Source organism: Dermacentor albipictus, chromosome 3 (assembly GCF_038994185.2).
Source record: "Dermacentor albipictus isolate Rhodes 1998 colony chromosome 3, USDA_Dalb.pri_finalv2, whole genome shotgun sequence".
Lineage (NCBI taxonomy): Eukaryota > Metazoa > Arthropoda > Arachnida > Ixodida > Ixodidae > Dermacentor > Dermacentor albipictus.
This window is the reverse complement of record NC_091823.1, coordinates 69786728-69802582: the sequence shown is the minus strand read 5'-3', so window position 1 is coordinate 69802582 and position 15855 is coordinate 69786728. Positions and strand designations below refer to the sequence as shown.

At 46.5% G+C, this 15855-nt stretch overlaps 2 protein-coding genes across 2 annotated transcripts in view; one reads left to right on the top strand and one right to left on the bottom strand.

Moving 5' to 3' along the window:
* LOC139057709 (uncharacterized) overlaps positions 1-15855 on the top strand; it is a 531286-nt gene that overhangs the window by 448643 nt on the left and 66788 nt on the right. The window lies entirely within an intron of this gene.
* The window catches only part of LOC135914320 (guanylate cyclase soluble subunit beta-1-like), a 112513-nt gene that overhangs the window by 92510 nt on the left and 4148 nt on the right, over positions 1-15855 (bottom strand). The gene's annotated exons all lie outside the window — the stretch shown is intronic.

The window sequence follows — 15855 nt, the reverse complement described above, 5'->3', positions numbered from 1 at the left end:
TATATGTATATATATCTATATTTAGCTGCATCGTACGTTACTCAAACCACGGATCATCTAATCTACATGTTCCGCAGTGATGTTTTGTCTGCGTAACTCTATAGTGCAGCTCTCAGTCGGATCCACCTCCTACCTCAGATGAAATGCTTTCACCGAAGACCACAATCTTTCCTCCTTCTTTTTTTAATTTAGGAAGCAGTTCTATCTCCGAAATATCCGACCATTCTTGTACCAAGTTTCCACAGAGCCAGAATGGAGCACCGTCTTTTCAGTTTCCTCTTAATGTCGCTGTCGTGTGTCGATGGGAGTAGTCCTGCTTTCCCAAGCAGCAAGAGCGTGTGAACGAGTCTGCACTCCAGATCAGGGTAATGGAATATCGCGCATCGCGTTCTAGTGCATCACTGGTGCAGCCTGTGCAGGACTCGCAACTGCTGCAGACAGGTCTCGCGCCCCGTTCCTATATATTCGTAGCAGCATAGCACAGCATAAAACTCAGTGCGCAAGTCCGAACGAGCCAGCCCGCGAGGCTCACCGTTCTTGCTACACGAGGCATGTATCCCATCGGCGGTCGAGCTACGAAAGACACGACAAAGCACATTGTCTCCTCGCCTGGAATTCAAAGGGGAGAAGGTCTACCCACTGGCCCGAAGAGATTCTTTATAGGGTTCCTAGCGTGGGTTCGACAGTCTGTTGCTTGTTCTGCCGTCATCTATCGATTCTCGACTCCTCGTCTTCCCCGGCGCCGTTTTCCTTTCTTCTTCTTATCGTTTTTATTTTTCTCTTTACTCAACTACGCAAGGTACTTCAAAGATTCTGAGGCCCTCTCACTTATATTATACGTTAGTCCGTGACAAATGCCGAAGCATCCAGGTCTGCAATATATCATCATCTTTTCTTTCCCCCCATTGATTCCTTGGAGGACGCGTATACTTTTCGTGTTCTTATAGGGAAGGCGAGTTACAGAGGAAGCAGATGCTTTGTCAAGGAGGAGATGGAATCAAATTCCAGATTGAAGTTACAGCCAGTATGGAATAAAGATAAGTACAGGGGGAGGATTTGCTTCGTGCTTCGTTCTAGTGTTCCCTTTTTTTCAGTTCCTGTCAGTTCTTGCGGAAAAAAGCGACAAGCGGTTAAGCAGAAGACAGCGTTCGCATTGTGCAATTGTAAGCACGTGATTTCTTGCCGGCTTCTCCGGTCAGGGAAAAGGACACAGTATTTTATTTCGACTATGCCGTCACATCTTCAGACCGCTTTATGTGGTAATCCCGTCACTGAATCCACGAAAAAGAAAAATTAAGGGGAAAGAGAACCTTCTGCTTATTGTCTTATATGAAACAAAAGTACCTGTTCACCGGTCTTTTCATGTTTGCTCTGCGTTTTTTTTTTTTTCAGAGGCCGAATAGCCATTCCCTTCGATATATGAGAATAGGAGCGCAGGTCTCAAAAGACTCTTATTTTTGCATTCTTAAAAACGCATTGCCTACGTCGTCACCGAAGGCGTTACTGCCAAAAAAAAGCTTTTTTTTCCCATGTCTTTCCTTTGTTGTCGTTGTTGGGCTCACGGTTGTTGTTGTTGTCGTTGTCGTTGTTGTCGTTGTTGTTGTTGTCGTCGTCGTCGTCGTCGTCGTCGTCGTCGTCGTCGTCGTCGTCGTCGTCGTTGTTGTTGTTGCTGTTGTTGTTGTTGTTGTTGTTGTTGTTGTTGTTGTTGTTGTTGTTGTTGTTGTTGTTGTTGTTGTTGTTGTTGTTGTTGTTGTTGTTGTTGTTGTTGTTGTTGTTGTCGCCGCCGCCATCTTCGGATTCTTCTTCTTCCTCTCTTTTCTTTTATTCTTCGCGAGAGACAGCTTCGAATGAATTGTTGCAAACGGAGGAAACCGCCTTCATTCCAGTGGCAGTAGCGGGGCTAGTTAACGTCCCGCATCCTAAAGCATCATCGTCATCTCGAGAAGTAGGAAACAAGTTTATTCAAGATAAATGTACGTCAGTCTGTCTGCAGCCAGAGAGACTGGTCAAGGCTTGTAATTAGATTCATAAGTAAATTTATAAGATTTACCACGAGTGATCAGGTGCTACCAAAATCTTCAACGCCACGCGCTGCATCGACGCAGTTGAAGAGCGTCTGCTGGTATTGAAGCGCGTGCGAGCCAGGTCTTTGTCATCAACTTTTGACACAGCCCCTCCGACAAACAAAAAACTTTGACCAAAGTTTCATCCAAGATGTTTCTCTCGCTTTCTCCCTCCCTTCTGGTTGTCGCGAGGAGACCAGCAGGTTTCTGAAAAAGCTCTTCAGCTTCCCTTTAAGGCTTTAATTAGGGCTGCAGTGCCGGGAACCTCGGGCATTTACGTAAGCCGAGACGCTCGCTTCGAGTGGTTGAGCAGCTCCTTGTTGCGAGTACAGCTGTATGCAAATGAACTTTACAGACCTGGATTCTGCCGACCGACTGCCTCTATAAGCACGCGGCTTTGCGTTTCCCGTGTGCCGTGTTGCTTGAGGCAAAAGGCGCGTATTTCCTGGCTGTGTTGTTTGTTTCGTCTCGCTCAAGGTTTTAAACTGACTTGAGGGTGAGGAAAAAACCTGGGCGAAGGTTTCATGCTCCAAGGGGTTTTCTGGGAGATGTCTTCAAACACCCACGAGGCGTGTTTTGTTTTTTCTTTTTTTAGGATGGCTCATCTATTTACCCCCGTACAGCGAGCTAAAAGCATTGTCCTCTCGCCTGGATGATATGCTCTTTAATAGATAGACGTAGTAAAACTTAAACGTGGAGGCAAATTCCCAAAGCTTTTCATTGGTAAGTGCTTGTTGCAATTTACCGTCGGCTGCCTTCACCAATATTATATAAAGAATTATGGGATTTTACGTGCCAAAACCACGATCTCATTACGAGGCACGCCGTAGTGGCGGACTCCGGAGATTTGGACAATCGAAATGTGGCTGTCGTGGCCGGGATTTCATCTCGTGCTTAGCAGCCCAATACCATAGCAACTAAGCAGCCACGGCGGGTGCCAATAAAATATCGAACATCCCAAGTAGCCGGAAGTTTCTCTTACGAAGAGATTTAGACTAAGGAATGTTTAGTGAAAGCAGGCTGGTTATCTCGACACTCTTTAGCTGCGAAGGAATCTCGTGCACAGCACCACAGAGGTGGGCTAGTTTCAAACTTGTGGAGTCATCGTCTTTTTTGTACTTCCCAAATGAAGAATATATCTTTTTGTATATCCGTAATATCAAAAAGGGCGAGTTAAGAATGACTGACGTCGAATAAATACAAGGTCTTCTTGGGAGCATTAGTGTCCCATGGGGTTTATCGTTTAGACTTCGCACCCTTTGGCATCGACCCACATTTTTAGAGCGCACTATCTCCGTGATTGGCCTATATTTTTTTAATTGCTGAATTAAGCCACATGTACGGTTACGCATCTAGGCACGTGCAGTGTTAACGAGTGCATCTGGGGTTCGTTTTCGCCTTTCTGCGCTAAGTACACATTCATACTCATTCGCACGTTGCTCCACGCTAACTTGGTGCGTTTTTTTTTTGTGTGTGTGTTTGTCAACCTTTATTTTAGCGCCTTTTTTACTTTCCTACGTGCACAAGAGGGCCTCAAGCTGTCTAGTTTCATGAGACGAAAAGGGCCAGATACCCATACCCAACGAAACCCAATTCTATCTGAAGTCTCCAAATGCGACTTCGTCTCCAAAAATTTTCCTGACAAAACCATCTTCAAAAAGAGTAGTAACGCTCGGACGTACAACTATCATACTGGATAACAGCGGCGGAGGACGGCACAAGGGGCAGGCTATGTGAAACCAACGTAAGATGCTAAAGCAGTAACTTCGAACGGACGGATCCATTACGAGCCACTGGCTAAGGATCAAAACGTCACTGTCTGTATATTGTGCAAAATGCAAAAAAGGACAATAAAGGCAATTCTGAGGCTCTTAATACCACTTTATACAGAAGGAAGTGTCATTATCGCAATACCGCATGCGAGAGCATGAGCTTATAGTGAAGACATGATAACGAGTAAAAAATATTGACAGCGGGCCCGTATAACCTACAGTCATTTTGGAAAGCGAGGACGTTGGAAAGTGAGGACCAATGTAATCTGTTGGTTGGTCTTGGGGCCCCCTTGCCAAACTACTCGTAACTAAAAACATGCTTTAGGCTTCTTCACATCCAAAACCATGTATCGCCTATTGTGTCCCCTTGTATAGATAGCCTTTATTTTTGTATAATCCGCACATTCCGTTTGCACATCAATACGCTTTTTTTTAACCTTAGCGGGAATGAAGTCTGGGTTAGCGCAACAACTGCGCCAGTATATCGTGCAGATGGCTCATCGGGAGTTGTTTGTGGTCCATCTCACGTAAAGCTCACACGTTAACATAATTCTTTGATGAAGCTCGCATGTGCATGAGTCCTAAAAACGTTTAAAAAACATACCATCTCAATTTCCGTTTCCAAATAGCCCTTTTCACATAAATCGTGCACTCCACTATTTATAATTTTTCAAGCAATAATATCGCCAACGAACAAATTAGGGTTGAACTGCAACCGAAACATGTTGGGCCGAACTCAGAAAGTTTTTTTCGCTCGCGTAAGCTGTTTCTTCTTTGTCAGCTACCTCCTCTGATAGTATTCTCATAAGAAGCCAACAAACACTGACACCAAGGACAAAACAGGGGAAATTCATTGTGCCTAATAAATGAAATAAGGAACCGGTAAATTATTGGAAATGAAAGTGCATGAAAAAAATACTTGCCGCAAGTAGGGAACGATCCCACAACCTTCGAATTACACGTGCGATGCTACTGCGATGTTCTTCAAACCGCAGTACAATAATTAGAGTACCGGCCTTTTACACAACGTCGTCAGACCATAGCCTCGTTGGAATGCGATGTACGAAGTCCCAAAGATGCTGCTGCGATGCTTGAGATGCCGCAGCGTATATGGCTTCATTTAACTGATCCCGATGATAAAATCGAGTCGACTCTACTTGTTGGGTTTGTGGGGTCAGGTCGGTATGAGGTCAGGTGGTCGGGTTTACGTAAACGATAGCGTGTCGGAGCGAGCAAGTGTGGAGGCGAGTGGTGTCAAACCGTTGTCAAGGCTGATCCGGTGTCTGGCCCAACCCGCTTGGCAAGGCACGCGTAAACGCGGCTGGGTCGAGCGGGCTTAACTCGACTTCTGACTCGACCCGCTTGCGTCGAGTTCATGTAAACGAAGGTTATGGTGGCTTGTGACGGACTGAGCGATGAATGTTTTTGCATGTAAGTGCTGCCAAATACCGCGAACTTCTCGTCTTTCTTTCCGCGCTTCTTTTACTCCCCTTTCTCTCTTCTCCAGTAGAGGATGACCAATAACTGGGCACCACCTGGCTAACCTCCCTGCCTTTCCCTCACCACTTACCTCTCTTTTATTATTTTTATTTTTCACAGTAGCATGTTAAGGCAAATCCCGAATGCTGCACTATAGCCACCGCTACAACGGTAGCGGACACAAAGCAAGCGAGCAAGGGAAGAAATCTTCGAATAAAGCGTCTCCCGTTCGAAGCCTCTCGTTTGGAACGGCGATGCTTTCGCCTGTCTCCGTATGCGACAGGCCTCTGTGCTTGTCAGCTGGGATATTGGCGGAACGCTTGGTTTAGCGGAGTCTCGAGAACTGAGAGATATTTTTCCCCTCGTGGTGGGGAGCTCGGAACCGGAAAAGGCGTCAGCTGCCATCCAAGTTTGCACACCAGACTGACGGAGAAACTCAACTTGGGAGAAGAGCCTCGAGATGCTTGCTCGCCGTCTTCCACCAGACCCGTCGTACACACCGAAAGCACTTCGGTCGCGATCATGCATCGCTGAACACACGTGTTCCATTTCATAAACGTGAAAAAAAGAACTGCCAAAATATCATCGCAATACCAGAGGCAGGCTCCCACCTGCTGACAACGTATAGACAGCGCGCGCACTCTTATCTCCCACTCGCCTACCACGTTGGCTCCGTTCAAAGTTTGCTTTAAGTGTGTTTTCTTTATCTAACACTTTCAGTTTCTGCGCTTTCTTTGTGAAGATAAGCACGCGTTGAATCGAGTTTCTGCTTTCGTTACACTTTGCCATCTGCGTTTTTTTGCAAGGCGGGCTACCCGTTGAAACGCGTTGAACCACGGGTTTCTCGAGCTACGCGAGGAATGTGCGAGGTTGAACGAAGCGCATTTTAAGTGCACGCTCACCCTTCTCTCTGACAGTGAATGATTCGCCGCTGTCCCGCCCGCGGCCAAAGAAAACATAACAAACCTGTCGCCCTCCGGGTGAAGTGCCCGCGCGAGTTGGCGCTCCTGTCGGTTGGGTATTTGCAGCACGGGAAGCGTTCGACTTCCGAACGGCAGATTCTGCTGCATTTTGCGGAGCCCCCTGTGGAACCTGGGCGTGTGGGAATGCACCTCCATTTGGCGCACTAACTGCAAGACTGCACGTTTTCTCGAGCATCCGGACTCACTTGTTTGCAAATGCGCTGGCGAGAATGGGTGATGTTTCACAGAAGAGACGACAACAAGCAATGACCATCGCAGAGCAACAGTCCGGTCTATATCAAGAATGCAACGAGGAAAGTGGGAAGAAAGGAATAGAAAAGGCGGAAATGTTAACCAGAAAAGCGTCTAGTTGGCTACCCTGCACTGTGATAGTGTAACAAGGGGAAAGAAAAAAGAGAAAGGGAGGAGAGTGATTAATGTGCGCACGTGCGTCGACAGCACCACGCACCACGCCAGCCGTTTTAAGAAAGCGCAAAAGTGCTCTCGCTGCCTCCTGGGCCGGCGATCGGTGGCGACGGTATTGCAGTAGTGACTGCACGCCGCAATGCATTGGACATCGATTGTCTTGGTTTGTGTCGAATTGAGGGCATTGGCATAATATGTGGTCGGTGGTCTATTCGCCGGCCGCATACATCACACGCAGAGCTGTCAGCGATTCCAATTAGTGCTGAATGAGCTCTCGTGAAAGCAACTCCCAACCACAGCCGGCACGAAACAGTTGCCTCGCGTCGAAGCATATACCGGGCGGAGATCCCAGCAACGCACGAGAAAAATACACGTAGTTTTAAAGAATACACGCGCGGTTTTACATCATCGAAAAACCTGTTCCTCTTTAAGTTCGGATCTAACATAACTACGATGACTATGAAGCAAATTATGTGTGATTGGCCATCCTTCCACTCACAACGACATGCTCTGCGTAATAGTCTCAGTCGCGTAGACGACAAACCGTACTCGGAAGTGAACATCCTGAGACCTTGACCGAATAACTCCAGTATGCGTAAGAGCTTTAATGCGCTTCTTGGAGATAAGTGAATCCCACACAAGCTTGTGGCTATTCTACAGCGAACACTCATCCTAGGGTGTGCGCCACATTGAATCTCCTTTTTCCTTCTTATCTCCCTTCACCACTGCCCACATGGATAGCCGACCGAGCGCGACCATGCTTAATCCTCCTCCCTACCTTTCCTTCTTTATCTATCTTTTGAGAGGAAGACGACGAAGTGGCTCTTGTGTGGAACCCCGTTTTCTACTGCTCTCATTTTGCGAGTATTTTTGCGTGTTTTCGGGAGGCGCCGCTTCCGAGACCTTCGGCGATGGAAGCGGAGTCAGCTAGACGTCCGGAGGAGACCGACGTCACAGCGTCGTGTGCTCCGAGGAAGCGCAATCACCTGATGAGCGACACAGGCAGCGAGGACACCTTGATGTACTACTCTGCTTCCGAAGAAGATTTGTCGGATGACGGCGACTACTTGACAGTTGTGAGGAAAAAAGGAAAGAGGAGAATCGTCACTGCCTCATCGTCTTCAACAAGGACGACGGCGTCAGCAAAGGCCCATGACACGGCTCATACCATCCTCTTCTTACCCGAGACGCCGACCGACAACCTGAATCGGCTAAACAGGCAAGCTGCATCTGTAACACTAGAGGCGCCTGTTCCAAGTGAGATCACGGATATGAGAATTAACACCCGTAAGAACATTCTCGCGGTTGATGTCAAGAACAGAGCAGCATTGGACATCTTGAGTACAGTGAAAATGCTGGGCAAGATAAATGTTCGCACCATAATACCACAGGACAGCAATACTATATCAGGTGTGATTTATGATGTCGATGAGTCAATCGACGACAACGATCTGCCTATTTTGGTCAAACCCGCCACGGCAGATGTACCTATTATTGAAATCCGTCGCCTAGGACATTCACGCTGTGTGAGGATAACTTTCAAGGGAGGTAGCCTGCCGTCCCACGTGAAAGTTGGATTTTTCCGTCATCCAGTGCGACCGTTTGTTCCAAGACCACTTCAGTGTCGTAATTGTTTGAAGATCGGGCATGTCAGCGGCACATGCAAAAATTCGACCGTGTGCGCAAGATGCTCTGAGCAGCACAGCGCAGATGCTTGCCGTGCGACTCACTTCAAATGTGCCAATTGCTCCGGACCCCATGAAGCATCGTCGAAAGACTGTCCGAGACACAAGACAGAGCGGAAAGTCCTAAAACAAATGGTGAGAGACAACTCAACTCACAGAGAGGCCGCCGCCAAAGTACGACGGCGTAGTGTCCGCCGTCACCGTCGACGATCCTCGTCTACTAGAAATACTGATACCATCGCAAGACAGACGATACTTCCTGAGGCCGGTGCTCCCACGGCGCTGACCCACACTAACATGGTGTCTGATGACGCAGTGAATGCCTCTACTGCAAACGACTGGCCTGCACTTCCGACATTAAGTCCTCCAGCCCAACAAATGTCGACGGTGGACTACCGACGAACCAATGAGGGCTCCGATCACGTGCGCGGTCAAGACAAACAAGTTATCGCCTTAATAAAATCTCTAATGAAAGTCATTCGCGTGTTGATAAACGACATGCAGACGCCGTCTGCTCGAGGTGCACTACAAGTGCTGGACGGCCTGGATCTGGTTCTTGCGAGCCTCGAGTAGCAAGCACAATGGCTCTACCGCGTCAGCCGTTCTTCAGACAAGTCAAGGAAGCATCTATTATGCAATGGAATGCCCGTGGCCTGAAATTCCGCAGTGATTTTCGCCATTACGTCTTCACCAATCGATTCCCCATTGTGGTCGTCTGTGAACCGAAACTACAGAAACCCGTCCGGATCTCAGGCTATGAACCTCATGTGTCATCCACTTGTGCTGACATTAGCAAAGTGACCATCTACATACGGTGTGAACTGACTTATGTTGTTCATCCAGTGCGGCCACATGACACTAATCAGTATGTGTGTTTGACCGTGAAAAAACAAAAACTTACGTTTACTTTAGTGGGCACTTACCTTTCAACATCGAGTCGTTTCGATAGGCAGAGACTGAGTGACATTATAGATGCGACACCTGGTCCATGGATTGTTGTTGGGGACTTCAACGCCCATCATTCACTTTGGGGAAGCAACAAGATTACTTCCAAAGGAAGAAACCTCGTGTCCTTTGCTTGCGACCATGACCTTTGTTGTCTAAATGATGGCAGTCCCACGTTTCTGCGTGGCCGGACGTGCAGCAGTTGTTTAGACTTAGCTTTTGTTTCGCGATGCCTCACTCACGACGTCCATTGGTTCGCAGATATAGAAACCCACGGAAGCGACCACATTCCTACCTACCTGAAGATAAAAGGCCTCACCAAATCTGTTCCATCAAGTGTTAAACAAACAATAGATTGGCCCGTGTTTAAATCACTTATGGAAGACGCATGTCACGAAGGCATTTCGTCCACACTAAGATTTGAGATCGCCAAGGCTATGCAGGATGCTATGCGCTCATATCGGCCATCAGAGAAATACACAGACTTTGATTCGGAAATACAGAGCCTCCGTGCAATCCGCCGGCGAGCGGAGCGACGGTACAGACGAACTAAATCATTATACGACCTTAGAGAGGCCAGACGCATTCAAAAGAAAATTCAGCGTCGCCTTGCTGCATTGCAAAATCAACGCTGGAAATCGTTTTGTGAGTCTCTCGACCCGCGTAAACCTCTGTCGGTTGTTTGGAAAACAATCCGTGGACTTCGATCAGCTCCTCAACAGCGTCGTCCATTTAAGTCTCTAGCCCTACATCAAGGACGCCGAGAAGTCGAGGTAGCCGAAGATTACTGCGCAAGGATCGCGCGTCCGGCGCTCACGTATTCACCCTGCGCACCTATTCCCATTGTGCCCCCTTGCTCCCGAGATCCTCGAATGGACGCTGCTTTCTCCTTCGAAGAACTGGAGGCCGCACTTGCTGGGTGCAGGCGATCTTCGTCACCAGGACCCGATGGCATCACATACTCTGCGCTTGCAAACCTTGGTCAAGAAGCCAGAGATGTCCTTCTTGGCCTATACAACGCATCATGGCGTGACGGCCTGGTCCCTACAACGTGGAAATCCAGTCGGCTTGTTCCACTCCTCAAGGCTGGCAAATCCCCGTTGGAATTATCGTCTTACCGTCCAATAGCACTGGCCAGCTGTGTCGGCAAGGTAATGGAGAGAATGATCCTCGCACGGTTAGAATGGTATTTGAAAGTTTACAACGTCTATCCAGAGGTAATGGCTGGTTTTCGACGTGGCCGCTCGTCAATAGATAGCGTTATCGACCTGGTAACATACGTACAACACCAGAAACATCTGAAACGAATCACTGCGGCCCTATTCCTTGACGTTAAAGGTGCGTACGACAATGTAGGTCATCATGCAATACTGGACGCCTTAGAAGCTGTAGGGATTGGTGGACGCACCTTTCGCTGGATATGCAACTATTTGAATGGGAGATCTCTTTTTATTTTGACTGAAGACGGACCAACGCAGCCTATCTGTACCAGTCGTGGTGTACCGCAAGGCGGAGTACTCAGCCCTACCCTTTTCAACCTGGTGCTCGTTGGTCTCGCTGATTCGTTACCGCAAACCGTTCAACTCTCCGTATATGCAGACGACATTTGCATATGGGCTTCAGGCGTCACACGTGTACAAGTCCGCGCACGACTTCAAAAAGCCTCAACGGCTGTGTCAAGATACCTAAGAAAACAAGGCCTGGAGCTTTCCGCTGAGAAATGTGCACTCGTTGCTTTTACTCGCAAATCGATGGCCCCTTATGCTTTGCGGATTAATGACCAAATTATACGATATAGCCGAACGCACCGATTTCTTGGCGTCATCATTGATAGAGACTTGTCTTGGAGCCCTCACATCTCGTACATGACAAAGCGTTTGGCCGCCATTGTGGACCTTCTTGCGTTTCTCGGCGGGAAGTCCTGGGGCGCGACAGTACCGTCAATGTTGCAGCTATACAAAGCACTGTTTTTGGGCTTCCTGCGGTACAGCTTACCTGTAATAGGAAATACTTGCACTACGAATATTCGCAAACTCCAGAGCGTGCAAGCCCAAGCACTCAGGACTTGTCTCGGTCTTCCCAAAACAACGTCATCGACTGCGACAGCGGCCATAGCCAGAGACGCTCCTTTGACAGTATACATTTATACAGATGTCCTGAGAGCGCACATCCGAAACCTGACTCGGATCCCCTCACACCATCTTGCTTGCTTGCCAGCAAAAAGGCCACTTTCAACTTTTGCTAAAACTATTGCAAGACATCAATCGTACTTGCCATCAGAATTTACGCCCGCTACACGATTATCAGATCCACTGTGGTGTCTGCACCAGCCCCAACTTCAACTGACAATTCCAGGAATCGGAAAAAAAGCTGGAGCGCCATTGCAAGCTTTGAAACAAGCAACATTGGAGCACATTCACAACGTGCACAGATTCCGGCAACATGTCTACACAGATGGTTCGGTGAAACTCCACAGCTCTGCTGCTGCAGTCATCATCCCGGCACAATCTGAGGAAATCAAATTAAGAACTTCATGTGTGACCACATCGACGGGTGCAGAACTCGCGGCGCTCCGTGCTGCACTTGATTTCATTAAGCAGAAGCCACCGCAACAATGGACAGTCTTTAGTGACTCCAAGGCAGCCCTTCAGTGCATACGAAGCCCAATGCGCTACGGACCGAATGAACAACTGGCCTCAGAAATTCGGCACATATATAATCAAAGCTATGACAAGGGACACGACATAATCTTTCAGTGGCTTCCAGGACATAGTAACATCAGCGGGAATGACCACGCCGACGAAGCCGCCCGATCTGCACATGAAAGTGGTCAGCGAGTCGTCATTCCGTTTTCGCGAACAGACGCTGCGGCTGAGTTGCGATTGATGTCCCGTGAGTGTACTTTGCCCCTGTGAGACTCAAATGTTTTCACCATGTGTCGGTTGCGTTCATTGTCTCCGGACATACGGATGCACCTCCCGCCTGGATTACCACGACGTGAACAGACCATGCTCTACCGTCTGTGGCTAGGCGTTGCCTTTACAAACGCCTATGCTTTCCTCATAGGAATGGCCAACATCCCCACGTGCGACACATGTAACATCGACGAGACGCTCGCACACATTATCTGTGTCTGCCCGCGATACAGTGCTGAGAGACAAGTGATGTGCAGTGTACTGGACCAGTTGGACAATCGCCCACTTTCAGAACTAAAAGCTTTAGGCCAATGCTCCGATAGGACATCCGCGTTGAAGGCCTTACACGCGCTAGTAAGGTTCTTGCGGTCTACGGGCCTTCACGACAGACTCTAAGAATGCCGCCTCCTACCGCTCTGTAGTGCACGCGCTTTGTTTGTGCTTGTCTCCCTTTCTATCTCCCCCTTCTACTCTGTTTCTCTTTTTCTCCCTCTTAACCCTTCCCCCTGCGCAGGGTAGCCAACCGGAACTACCTCTGGTTAACCTCCCTGCCTTTCTCTGCATTATTTTCTCTCTCTCTCTATCTTTTGATTGCCTCGTTGCAAGACCAGACGTTTATATTTGGGCGTACGGTCCCGCTAATATACGACGGAGGCGAGAGTGCCTACAGAACTTTGAAAAATGAAATCTCGGTTCACAGGTATCATTCTCGCTTGACTGTCCTCATCAAAAGGGTGCACTGGCGCAAGGTTAACAGCAGTGTCTCTTTTCTATATGCGCGTGCCTTGAATAACACAAACAAAGAAACTTGGTGCGAATATTAAAGGCCACTTGTGCAGTAGCGTTATTGTATATTCAGAAGATCAAGATCGTAAAGTAGACCACCCCTCTCGGTGTATTCGATAATTGGGAGTCATGGAATTCCTAGAGCGACGGTCCTAAACGTGGCCAGGCGACATGTCTGGTTATAAGAGAAAGAGCTTTGAAGCCTTTCACAAACGAGTCTGCATTAGTATTTTATTTCAGAAATAGACAGGGTGAACGCCAGACACCAGGCCCCAAACTGACAATGTTCAAGACGCGCCGAGGGCTCTTTAACACGCTAAAATCAAAGAGCACAGAAATTTAAATTTGTAGCAGAGATCGTACAGTACGCAATACTGATTTTTATAAAAAATGCTTACAGAACTAGCCATGAAGCATCTCTGCATTAAAAACTGTTATTTCTCAGTGTCACTGCGGGCTTTATCAATATTGTCGCTCTTACTGTTATTTTTCCCCCCTTACGTTATTATGTAACGTGCTCATTCCATAGCGACAAAAAAAATCTTTTTCTACGGGGACTCCTTTTGTAAGCGTATAAGACTTTATGAGTAAATGCATTTAAAGAATAACGGAAAAAACCAACCCACGCCATATAAGCGTATCAACATCTCCTTCACATTGTTTTCAAAAACAAAAAAAACTGCTACCACGAAATCATGCATAAGGAAACTTGGAAGAAAAATAATGCTGGTGAGTCAGGCGAGGTGGGCATTCACCGTAAGTCAATCAACGAAAACGAGACATGCAGCACGTGCGTGGCACCACTTCGTAAAATTTATCGAAACCCTTCCGTGCCGGGGGAAAATAAACAGCCTGCGTACTTGAGCAGGGTCGTATGAAGTTCGCTGATTTCGCATATTTTTGGAACTCTTCTAGGTTTAAATTATTGCACAATCGGTACATAAACCACATAATTTCCGTCATAATGATATCGCCTGTATATGTAGCTATTGTAGCTATAGCTGCATAGCCGCTGCATATGGCCGCCTGCATATAGCCGCCTGCATATGTAGCTATTGTAGCTATATGTAGGACCGCATGTCGAAGTCTTCTTCCCGTGGGGCGTGGAGGAGATTCCTACTACAGTAAACTCTCAGTTGTGCGAACGTCAGTTAAAGGAGCACTTCAGAATGACGAAGTAAATCCCCCGCAGTTTTCCTATGCATTCAAAGCAAAAATCTTTCACTCAAACTATTTTCTGAATAGCGAAAATTTCAGTTGAGCGAACTTGATCAGTGCACCCGAGCTCATTTTCGAAATCAGTTCAACAAAGTTTTGCGCTCTGCAGCGCTGGTACAGGCGATGCCAGCCACCCCCAAATCGTCCTTTCAACGGCGGCTATGTGCAGTGTGTGGTCACCTGTGCTGAACTATCAGATCTGGAGATTGTTTCCTGTGCTTGTCTCGAAGAAGAATGCGATGAGGAAGTTGCATTGGCAGGTGCAGATTGAAATCCTGTAACTCTAGTCGAGGCTGTAGGATGCCTTAGAAAGTTGCGAGACCTCGTGTCTCAGCAAGAAGCCGTGCCAGAGGACGTGCACGAGAACATATTATCTGGACTGCTTTGTTACTTCTTGCGTTTTAAGAGCACCAGTGCAAATGAAAATTAGTCTTTTTTTTCTTTTTTCAACATGAGATAGGTAGCAACGTAACTGTTACGCACTTCTTATATATTCATGTACATAACTCCATAGATTGCATTTCGCACTTTTGACTCGATAACTACTGTACCCTATGCCGTTCCAAATTCTAGAGAATATACAGCTTAGTTAATTTTCAGCTAACTATTCTCTTGGGCTCCTTGAAGTTCACTCAAGTGAGAGTTTACTGTATTATTTTTTATCACTTTTCTCAAAGTTCAGAGGCATGTCTCCTTGTACATTGAAGGTTTGTATGTCTATAGCTAGAAGTGAACATTGATTAATTAATTGATTGATTGATTGACTGATTGATTGATTGATCGATCGATTGAGTGTGAGAGAGTAAGAACATTGCAAGGCCTCGTCCTTTTCTTCTAATTCACGCTCGAACGCTGCAAACATTGGCATTTGCACATCGTAGGTTATATCAATCAATCAATCAATGTTCACTTCTATTGACGGTAGCCTACAATATATATATATATATATATATATATATATATATATATATATATATATATATATATATATATATATATATATATATATATATATATATATATATATATATATATATATATATATATATATATATATATATATATATATATATATATATATATGTATATATATATGCAGAGTTGTTTTCTATAGCTGCATTGTTTCATTCGATTAGGACTGTACATGCCACTATTCGCAGAAACTAGACTATAAAGTGAACAAAAGCGCCGTTGAGTTGAGTTCAAGCAAAACAAGTATGTTCTTTCCTAAGCAACCTTCACTAAATACTTAACGTATGTTTATAATATAGCTGCCATCCGCTTTCATTTATATGTTACTTTTCAAGCAAACCAACATTTTCTTACTGCGTGAATGGGATCCAACGTAACCTGCTTATACGCGTACTAAAAAAATATGTATTGAATGGCCTCCTACTGCATATTTTACTAGTATTTGTGCATATAGCAGCGGGCCTTTGTTATCGGGCTGACAGTTTGAGCTTACACGTTTAAAGTATAAGGCTCTCGCAAAATGAAATTGGCGTTATAAAGTTGTTTTTCATAAAGAGCTCAGAAATAATCCAATGAATGGCAGCTTAAGTTCCGCCAAGTACCCGTAAGCGTGCTTTGTCTTCGAAAACTGC